The 10,979-nt window shown below is 43.1% G+C and overlaps 1 long non-coding RNA gene across 7 annotated transcripts; it reads right to left on the bottom strand.

Annotated features, from left to right (window-relative positions):
* Positions 1-4,853: 4,853 nt before the first annotated feature.
* LOC124675848 lies at positions 4,854-9,744 on the bottom strand. 7 transcript variants are annotated; one of them, XR_006993436.1, is made up of 6 exons: positions 9,298-9,744; positions 8,731-9,178; positions 7,795-7,866; positions 7,510-7,562; positions 5,430-6,793; positions 4,854-5,181 (listed from the first exon to the last, which is right to left on the bottom strand). It is a non-coding gene; the product is annotated as an uncharacterized LOC124675848 (long non-coding RNA). The 7 variants fall into 7 exon arrangements; XR_006993439.1 differs by having other exon boundaries at positions 5,430-6,508; positions 6,601-6,793; positions 8,731-9,743; XR_006993440.1 differs by having other exon boundaries at positions 5,430-5,570; positions 5,712-6,793; positions 8,731-9,743.
* Positions 9,745-10,979: the final 1,235 nt, after the last annotated feature.

Here is a 10,979-nt window from a genome sequence, read left to right on the forward strand (position 1 = left end):
ACATATTGTCAGCAAGTCTATCTACATAATTTTCAAGGTGGGCAGCAGAAAAAGAACTGAAATGAGATCTGGAGCACTATACCTGAGCCAAAATAAAAACATGTGCGGTCATATTACCATTTAAAAGTAACATATATCGTAGCTAAAAGAGTTCTAGATCTCTATGAGAAGCCGACATGTAAAATTTGGAATTAGATTTACCGTGCTTACCAAGCATAGAACAACAGTAGAATAACTCAATACAACAATTACGGTGGAAATAAGTTAGATATTGCTGAGTGCCTAGTGCAAAAATAAGAACTAAACAGTAGAATCCATACTTTCAATTCTACATCATAAGTGCTCTTTTGCATTCAAAACACATGTTGAGCACTACAGACGTGATAACCCAACTCACATTTAGGAAATAGTGACTGCTATTGCACAATGCAAATCTGAGTAACGACATGGGCTCTAGTTGAATGAAAATGAAGGTCAAAGATTACCTAACCCTTAAAATCAACCAATATAATTAAAAACAAAAAAACTTACATGTGGCATGTTATGATGTGAATCACGAGCCCATATGAAGGAGACAAGCCTAGGATAACTGAATGACTTCAAAATATAGTAGCGTACACAAAGAAAAGCAAACCGTCGGCATCTTTTGCAGGTTTCTCATAAAGATAGGGCTTTGGGATCTTGGATGCTATTACAGGTATGTCTATTGCAGGGAAACCCATGCTCCAATGAACTTCTAGCGAACCCTTCTCCAGAAGACCAAGCCAGGCTTCAATCATTTGGTGCATGGTTTACAGCTCTACATTCAAGAAGATAACTTCAGTATGCGCATATATAACGTTTTTCGGATAAAACAAACAAAGATATAATGGGGAAATATATTATACCTTGATGGCCTCAACCGATTATTATTGAACGTTTTATCATCTTCGTAATAACGGAAGCGTTTCTGACTTTTAGAAGTCCCTGACTTGAAATAATGTAATGCATTGTGCTGCTTGGAGCATCTATTATGGATGAATTGCGTGTGCAACCCAATGCTGAAAAAGATGCATATGTATTTATTATCTAGGAGAAAAGTTATGCGCCAAGATTTGTAGATTGTCACAGGGTCTCTTTGGTTCCCTAGATTCAGAAAGCCCATCGTGACAGACGGATCTGAGGCAGAGGAGAAAAGTTATGCGTGTTCTCTTTGGTTCCCAAGTTATGGCCATGAGGTACCTCCCGGAGGAAGACGAGCCAGAAAGCCCATCGTGACAGATGGATCTGAGGCCGAGGAAGGTTTAATCTCCGGGGAGGAGATGTTCCCTAGGCTCGTACCTATGCCGGCGGCCGCTAGGCAACTGGGTCGACCGAAGATGGCCGTCGTTGTCGCCATCAGCGCGACGAGGAAGCAGCGTCATCTCAGAGGAGAGTTGTCGGAGCCGCAGCGGACCTGCCATGTCGGTTGCAGAGCCGTCAGGAGGAGATGGACATGGTTTGCGTCCCAGAGGGGGCGGCATGGCTCAGAAAGCCTGCCACTGGCCTTTTTCCCTTTCCCCATGGCCTCGCTGCTGCAGCGCCTTCCCTGGTCCTCCCTTGCCTGCTTGTCCAAACATCTTCGCCTCCCCTATGGCCGGCAAAGAGACGCTGGTGACCGCTCAACTGCGTCGTGACCCACGCTCGCTTCCGTGACGCCAGCCTTCCCTCAATTCACGCCTCCACCTAGCTTGCTCCCGCTAAGTACTCCCTCTGGGCCATCATATCATTGTAACATTAGGATTTAAGATGTTTCAAACAATGATGGCTAAAGCACTCAAGAATGGAAGGCAGATGAGGACCAGAAACTCAGAACTACACACTAACCATGCTTTAATATAGGGAATCTGCAAAGTATCTCATGCCTAGTACAGATTTGCAGCAATTAGTATTCACTCATTCACATATGGGAACAAAAAATTACCACCTTCGGAATTTTGTTGCCTTTGTCTTGATTCTTGAGTCTCAATAAATTTTCCTGTAACCAAAATACATGAAAAGTGAGTTGATATCACCTGCAATGGAACAAAGAGCTAAAGCAGTGAAAAAGGACCAACAACCAACAAATTCAACAATTAAGAACTCAACACATGCATACACTTGGCATTCGAAAACTCCAGGTCCTACCAAAATAAGGAGCAACTGGAAAATAGTAGTACAATTTTGACACAAATCCAGGAGAATGTGGAGGCAAAATAACAGTGCATTCTTCAAGCTCAAAATGCCAACATTTCTTTTACATAACAAATGTTTGAGACATTGCACACCACATTACAGTTCCAGGATGCTACCTAAAGAAAGAAACAGGAAACACAAACAATAGTCTAACGGATTAATTTCAAGCTTTTAATCTGTCATCCTTGCTATAGACACAAACAACCATCATCATATTACACTACAACTCAGAATTATCTGGAAAATAAAAGGAACTCAAATCTGACACAAATGGGCAAAGAACATAAGAAATGACATGCAGGCTACCTCGTTGCTGCTGGTCAAGGTTTGCCTGCATGCCGTCGATGCCATCCGGTGCCACCAGCGGCAGAAAGGAAGAACCATGGCCGTGACACCCACCTCCACCATCGAAGCACATCAACATATCCTTCATCCTCCCTTCAGGTCATACCTCTCAGTGTGAGCTCCTCCATCTAATTTCTTCCTCAGCAGTGATCTCTATTTTTGAAACGGAGAAAGTAGTATGTAATCCAATTAAAAGGGCCAGTGGTATAATAAATAAAGCTAAAAATAAAGATCACATTCCTGTGCAGGCCTACAATTCATGCAACACCAAAAAACCACAACAAATATGCGAGAAGCACAAGATTTAGAAATAAGGGTTCATATCGTATGAGCACATACACACATCTCCTCCTGCACTCCTCTGATCACCACGAGGTCCACCACCACCATGATGTCCTGCAGCCTAAGCAACGAAAACGGTCAAAGTAAAAAATTATAGAGATGTCCCAAAAGGTCAAATTAACGCACTCGAGCGAAGTATGTTAACATGCCGACATCCCTTACAAAAATGCAATTACAACTACAGCGAGTATGTCACTTGCCATTGTACGCTACAGGGATGAAAAAAAGGAAACATATTGAAAGTGACACTGAGAAAGGAATCACTCGTACAAGCAATACTAAATCTCAAAATCATCCCGAACTAATGAGGATCATTTTCTCATGGCAGCTTGGATAGAAGTATTAGCACAATACCAGATTTGGAACAACTGCACCTTCCAGCTCTGCAGATGATCTACTATAGTACAGTTAGCTACTGCTGGCAAGAAAATACACAAATGCCTTCTCTCTTCTCCCAAAGTAAAATATGGTTCAACCAAATAAGCTTTTTACTGTAAATTATATTTAGTCAAGCCTGTAAGCAACATACACAATCCGATCAAATCAGTTGTAGGCTATCAGGAATAGGAGCTTAATTACATCCCCTGTTCATAAACACATGCACGAGTTAATCTCACAGACTTTAAGTAAGAAATTGATTCAGTTGTCCTTGTGGCCATGTACCCTATCAGGCCACCAAACTGCAGAACAAAGGCATCCATCTCGGGTCAAACTGTAGAATCACACTGTTAATGATTAACTGCAAGAACTTAAAAGAACATCAAGCCATCTACCCTATCAGGCCACCAAACTGCAACCTAAAAGTCGCTACCCTAATCTGTCCTCTACTCGTGAAGGTACTAAACTGAATATAGTGCGTGTCTGGGCATGCATATTTGTCTGACGGGCTATGAACTGGGAAAAAACAAGAATTGAGAGGATTTTGAGATTTAGTAAGAAATGCTCCCTGGAGTAAGAAATTATTTTGTTGAGATGGTGGTCACCTCTTTCCTCCAAATCACCTTCCTGTGACTCTTCTCTTTGCTCCAATCCATGTCAAAGCTGCAAAAAGAGCACGAAATTATCATCAACACCAACAATTTTAATGAGCTGAATAACATATTGGGTCTAGAACAGATGAGCGAGAGCTGACTCCAATCCGTTTGATAGCCATCTGGTGGAGGCGAAGTAAATGTAGAAGTCAAGAACGAACAGGAACCGTACCTGGCTCGAGGTGCTGGCCACCGGCGTCGCTGTGTGGCGGTCACTGGGACACTCTCACCCCTCCTAGCCCTTCCTTGACTCACACCAACTCCACCACCGTTCCCTCCAATGCAGCTGAAAAGTGAGAAACAACAGTGAATCAAACTACTCTACAAATAATGCTATGTAAGAACTGGGTGAGAGGAGAGGATCTGGCCAGAAGGGATTCGTACAATAGGCAGCGAGGTTGATATCATTACAGATTGTGTTAAAAGTAGCACAAATGAAATTGCACAAATAAATCTAAAATATATAGGATTCTTGACATGATTGACTGGAACTAATATTTTTCAAGACTAAATCACATAGCTTACAGAGATCAATCCTCCCCAAACATCCTTGGAATTTTATCGAACACCTTGTAGGCCTAGAGAAACAAGATCTGCATAAACAAAAATGAGAAGCTGTAGGAGCAGGGCAACGGAAGGAGGCAAAAATCAGGAAGAGGAGAAGAGTGCGTGCACCTGGGTGGACATCCTGTACCAGCTGTTCATGCTTCACCTGTCGAGCACGTAGGAGGAGGAAGAGGTCGACCACACCTGTCCGTCACTTGAGGCGGCCGGCCCGTCTCTGGCCGCGCCCGTCGTTGCCGCCGCGGATCCGCCCCGCGCCGGCTAATCTCCGGCCGCGCCCAGCGCCTCCAGTCGCCGCCGCCGCGGATTCGCCCCGCGCCAGCCCGTCTCCGGTGGCGCCCGCCTCACCTGCACCCGCCGCCACCGACGCCACCACTCGAATCGGCCGCCCAAGACGTGGTGACTGCTGAAGGCACCTCCATCGCTCGGGCTGGCCACTCCTTCTCCGGCCGGTTCCGCCAGATGCGCAAGGGATTCCGCCAACCGCGCCTCCTCGAACTCGTGCTCGCCCCGCCGCGACGGACCCTCCATGGACGTCCTCCTCAAGCTCCTCCTCGATCTTGCCACACGCCGGCGCAGCGGTACTCCTCCCTTCTCGACCGGATGCCCGGCTCGCCCGCTGCCGCCGGAGCCGGTTGTGGACGACCTTCTCGAGGAGACGCGCCGCCGCCTTCACCGTGTGCTCTCCCGAAGCGTGCCTCGCATCCTAATATGACAATATGTTAAGAACTCTTAATATCATATATATTTTCAATATAAATTTAGCAATGGCCCACAAAGAACGCGCCATAGGAATCTGATCAATTAGTACATGTTGATTCTCTCTAGGATTATTATGCAGCAAAAGGTCTAGTTTAGAATATTCCACTTCACAAAGTAATTAATGTGCAAGAGAATATTCATTAGTTAAACATAAGAGAAGCAATAATTCAAGAACAAGATTTAGGCTCATACATTTTGGGAGCTTCCAACCACTTTGCTCAATGAACTGGCTGAGGTACATCACACCGACATGTAAACTTCCTACTGGCCAGAGTGTATTAGCCCTGATTGGAGCCACTCAACAGCCAATACGTCTAGTGCTGTAAAGCCATCCTGTTACCAAGGGATAGTTCTGGTGAGAAAAGTTTAAAAGTGATAGCCTAATTTGGGGTAAGGCAAATGTGAGAATATAATAGTAATACTGCTGAGACTCTTGTAAACATGTAAGAAAATGTTGTCATAAATTTAGCTTACCTTAACAATTAATAATGATGCTGAAACATGTTATTTAACACCCAGAACGTCTAAATAAGTGAGTTGTCAGATTTAGGGATAATTCGAACTGGAAAAGATAAAGCTTATGTTTTACCACTTCTGCTGAGAAGACCTTTAAACACCTGCAGAATCACAAGAGCGGAGCAAACATACAAATTACTCTCTGTGATATGAACCAAGATGTGCAAAGCAGGACAGCAAGCCCACCTCACAGCAAAAGGAAACACACCCCACAGAGCTAAGAAAGTGAGGACATATTTAGAACTTGTTTATAAATTATATCAATAAAAAAAGAACGGTGTGTGTATAAAAAGAAAAGATGCACACAAACAGATCTGCTAATGTGAGAAATTTGTGCCTAGTAGCACAAGAAAAAGTGGTGACTAAAACAATAATATATCCTCCATTACATATTTATCCCTGGCCAGATAAATCACCAGATAACACACTGAAGCACCAAGAAATTCAGTATCATGATAGAAATGAAGCTAGATACCATGGTAGTCTGATCACAAACACGTGCTCACAAAAATCTACACCATATGCTCATCACCCAATTAGGAGACAGTAGCAATGATATGCCCACAAATTAACCGTATAGAGCAGGAGACATCTTACACTTTAGAGCTAGTATAATAAATATAGGCAAATTACGAGCCAATGACTTATGGCTACCAACCTCGTCCCCTCCCGCTTATATTATTTCAGGATGATATCAACATGTTATTTCTCTCACATGGACCATTATTCTGTCCAAACAGTCAGTAATCATTCAGCTAAAAAGGGAGAAAATAACATTGGTGTAACATATACTGCAAACAATCATGAGGAGCAATAATGCTTATAGAGCTAAGAATCTCTGAGTCACCTGAGTGGCTGAGTGAGTGATATTTGACTTTGTAGCTTGAAGTGACAGCTATTCTTCTTTTCCTTCAGGCCACACAAAAAATCCAACCCATGGGAGATCCACCAATGACATAAGACATTTCACGTGTCCGCACAACTGATTGGTACGGTTAGCTATCTCACTTGTATTGTATTGGCTTTAAGCTGAAACCACACTGCATCAAACGAAAATAGATATGATAAAGAGACTGCTACATTGAAATGGAGTAAATGGAGAGCCATGTCCTAAACTTTGCAAGTAAGAATAATTCCAGCTGGTCTGAACTCAAGTGCAAGAAAAACAATAACCACCTGCAGATAAAATAACAACTGTAATTTGCTATGAGTTACATACATCCAAATATTTTGCCCATAGGGAACGAAAATTATGATGGCGCCATATTTCTCATATTACAAAGGACAATTTGATTTTGATCTTTCAAATTTCATCCTTGGTGTTAAATTAGTTCAAAAACAATAACTCTCTGTACCTTCATGATTTTCACATAAACATGTATACTGAAAGACCATCAAACCTAAGAAAACACGAAGTTTCCAGGATTCACTTCGGTGTGGTTTCTATCATCTGAGCACTCATTTGGATACATCTAGGAACTATTGTGATTTGATCTCTATACATAGTTACCTAAAAAAGGTTGAGGATTGCACGCTTAAACTATACAAGTGATGAACCTCAGTGGTACTGAAAAATGTAGTGTTTCATCAAGATTGCTATTTGTCTACTTTCTTCAACAAACCCTGGCCAAAGAGAACCAAGCAAGGCCTAGCTCGTCACTTCATATCATCTACTATTCTTGGTCAGACATGATTCATACCACTTATTTGTTTCCATGTGTATAGAAACAGAAGCCATTTGGAGAGCAAGCCTTACCATATGTCAACCCAGTGCCAAGGTAAACAAAGATAGACGAGATATTGCTTTGCCTGCAAGAGAATAGGCGAATAGCAAAGCTTCATCAAACGAAAGATAGGTAGGTGAAGTAGATAACAAGTTAGAGATCACTTCATGCAATTTGGTAATGCAAGACAAAATTATAAGGACAAAGCTCTTAGTGACAGTTAGTAAATGTTTACCAGCACCCAAGTTGTTGTACTTGGCTACATAGTGTGTGATGGAGGATGCAAGAGGCAAAGAAATAGGATTGAAATGGCTCACCTTCTACCTACCAGACCGCGGGGTTCGGCCTGGAAGCTCTCTCTGCACCCCAAGGGGAAATCAGAAAGGAAACTGCAATCAGAACACAAGATGGCACAACATATAGGTTAATTACGGATCTGTAAGAAAAACACTATTAAAGAAAGTAAACCCTTACGCAATATGAAGAACATTGTATATAGCAGGAATGCCAGATGATTAATCTGGAGCACCAGAAGGGTGTAAACCTTGTCAAGAAAACCCTATAACTGAATCATATAATGTCTTGTTCATGCGAAGAAACATGCCTCTTGAGACGAGCAGAGAAGCACGACCAGCAAGTAATTTTAACATTTAAATTGGCAGGCAAGATCATGTGATTTACTTGGTATTTAGTACATATCTGATACTCTAAAAGTTGAGGCTGAAATGACAAATGAATACATGGGCTTGCTATATAAAAAATCCCCAAACCTGAATTTATGCATGGAACTGAACAATGTTGAAAGCCTAAATCCTAAATCATTGTATACAAGAACCAAAGCTGATTATGCATGAAACTAAACAATGCTAAAATTCTGGAGCCTAGCTTCTCCACAGAAGAATATTGGTACATATGTTATTTAATCTAGTGCACATATAGCTTAATTATGTCAATGGAAAGATAACTGCGTAGATAACCCTGACTGATATATAGGCGCTGCACAAGAACATTTTATCTTTAGCATTTGCCCATACATATCTATTGCCGCATTGGCCATTTAGCTCACAGGAAAAGCAACTCGAGTAAAAAGCTTAAAACCTCATATATTAGTAAAGAATTGTCAGATTTGCTGAAAAAACTCATTCAGGCTTCAAAATCAAGGGTGTAATGTATAGTAATCTCAAATATGATTATTTGGAAAGAAAATACATATGGAAGTGGAATTCAAAGGATAAATTGTGAAAAAAGACTACCTGGCAACAATTTATGAAGTAGTAACTCAAGCAACATGTAGAGAACGCCATCAAAAAGACATCAATCAGCTATGGTTCCTTTTTAGATTATTCTCACCTGGAAAAACAAAATTAGAGGATAAGCTCCCACCACTTTGTGACTAATAATGGCACTTGATACTACTTCCACAACTACTGTTTATTGAATTAAATATTATTCACCAACACAGAATGCACATGTAGTAGGAATCGTTTAGTTAGGTGAATGTAGGGGTTGCCAAGAATCAAGCAGATACAACAACTATATACTGACAGTCACGTTGTCAAAAAATATACTGACAGCCTCATCGGTTCACACCCCCTTCTCTGTTCAGCGGCATCAAGGCGGCATCTGGGTAGTGTGGAGCTGAGGACGGTGATAGCTACTACGGGCACTCCCCTCGGCTCGCACCCTATGCTCCTCCATTCCCTGCCACCCCCGCCCTCGTCCATGAGAAAGAGGGGGGAAAGGAGAGTGAGAGTAGAGAGACGGAGAGGAAAATACAGAGAGAGGAGGGAGAACCAAACCTGAACCAATTCAGCCCGTACCTGAAACAGCATATGACCAGCTCGGCCTCACCTCCTCCATCTCCGCAACCCAAGGATCCCACTCAACCACATCCTCGCCTCCATGGCCGTGGAGCCACCCAGTTGCTTCCTCTTCTTTACCCGACGCTGCTGCCCCAAGACCTGATCCTCCGTGATGGGCTCCTGCCCTCGCTCTGGTGGACGCTCCCTGCGTCCTCGTCCAGTCGCTCCCGTCGCTCGGCGCGCTGCCTTCCGCCGCTGCCGCAGTTGCTCGGGGTCCTTGACGCGGCATGCCCCATCGGCGCCGGCAACTCCACCGTCACGTCGTTCCCTTCGCCGCCCGCGCCGCCGGCCTATTCCTCCTCAGCGCCTCCTCTCGCCCGCCGCTCACCCTCTGCGCCGCCACCATTCACCGGGATGCGCTCGACTCGGAGCAGCAAGAACGGGAGATATTTGGAAGGAGGAAGGAGACGAATGATTGGAGGATGGGAGAGGATGTGGATTCACCGATCTAGGTTTTCACCCCACAGGAAAACGAAGGCGACGCGAGTGAGCAGTAACTAATGCCTCTCGCAGCCGGCCCCGCACGAATCCAGGCCCAGACGTCATACACCCTCAACGAGCAGCGGTGGGTGAGAAAAGATTCACTGAATCGGACGGCTGTAGGTAAAAGTGGGAACCAAAATTATTGTGCTGGGTGAAACGAACGGACCAGATGGATTTGCCCCCTTTGGATGGCTTGATTGGCCGGGTAGTGTTTCAACATTTATAGGAAGAATCTCAACAGCATCCAGATTTTTTTCAGATTTTTTTAAAACTCCGAAAATTGGTTTTCAGTTTTTTGTAGAATTGCGAGCTACTTGTAGCCCATCCTCACACGAGAGACTCTTCTATCAGTTGTATAATTATGTGTTTGACTGGTCATCATGAGCTGAGCCATGCTAAGACATATAATAGATGAATCAACAAATTTTCTCTTTGATCAAAATCATTACATCAAATCAGGTAGCAGCGTGGATCCCAAGGGCACCCAATCCAACTACTTAGAAATATTTGCATCCATGCATCAAGGGTCATACATTTGATGGACGTATTAGCAGCGGTAATAGAGGTAGGAACTTAGGTCAGGCCATCGCCGACCCCCCCCCCCCCGCTGTATGAGATCTTCGGCCACTGGTTCTCTCATTTCCTAGAAGATGAATAAACATACCGCAGGTTTTTGTACGAGTACAGGCTGAGTTGCGAGCTTTGACTCTCTTGATAACATATGCGACTTTGTTATGATGATTACTTGAGGATTTTTGTGGTTCTATTACTACAGCTATTACCCACCTGTTAGGCAATACTGGTGTTATCATTATTATGCGTGAACTTGTGAAGTATGACCTCATCAAACATATTGATGTTTATGCTTATTTTGTGTGTACTAGTGTGCATGGTTAAGTTATTTATCATTGGTATGTGCCTTCAGAGTTACAATTGAAAATTTTCTTCACGAATGGTCAGACTCAAACGTAACATGGATTTTATCTCTCCAAATTATGTATTGTGGATCTATCATGAGTTTGAGGGGAAGTTAGAGTTATATTATGTTCCATTTCCAGCTTGTATATTTACTCGTTGTATAAGAGGTTTTCTACATATTTATCACATGTTGTACATGTATATGTACTGCCTTTCCCCCCCAAAAAAAATACAAGTTG

This window comes from Lolium rigidum, chromosome 7 (assembly GCF_022539505.1).
Source record: "Lolium rigidum isolate FL_2022 chromosome 7, APGP_CSIRO_Lrig_0.1, whole genome shotgun sequence".
Taxonomy (NCBI): Eukaryota; Viridiplantae; Streptophyta; class Magnoliopsida; order Poales; family Poaceae; genus Lolium; species Lolium rigidum.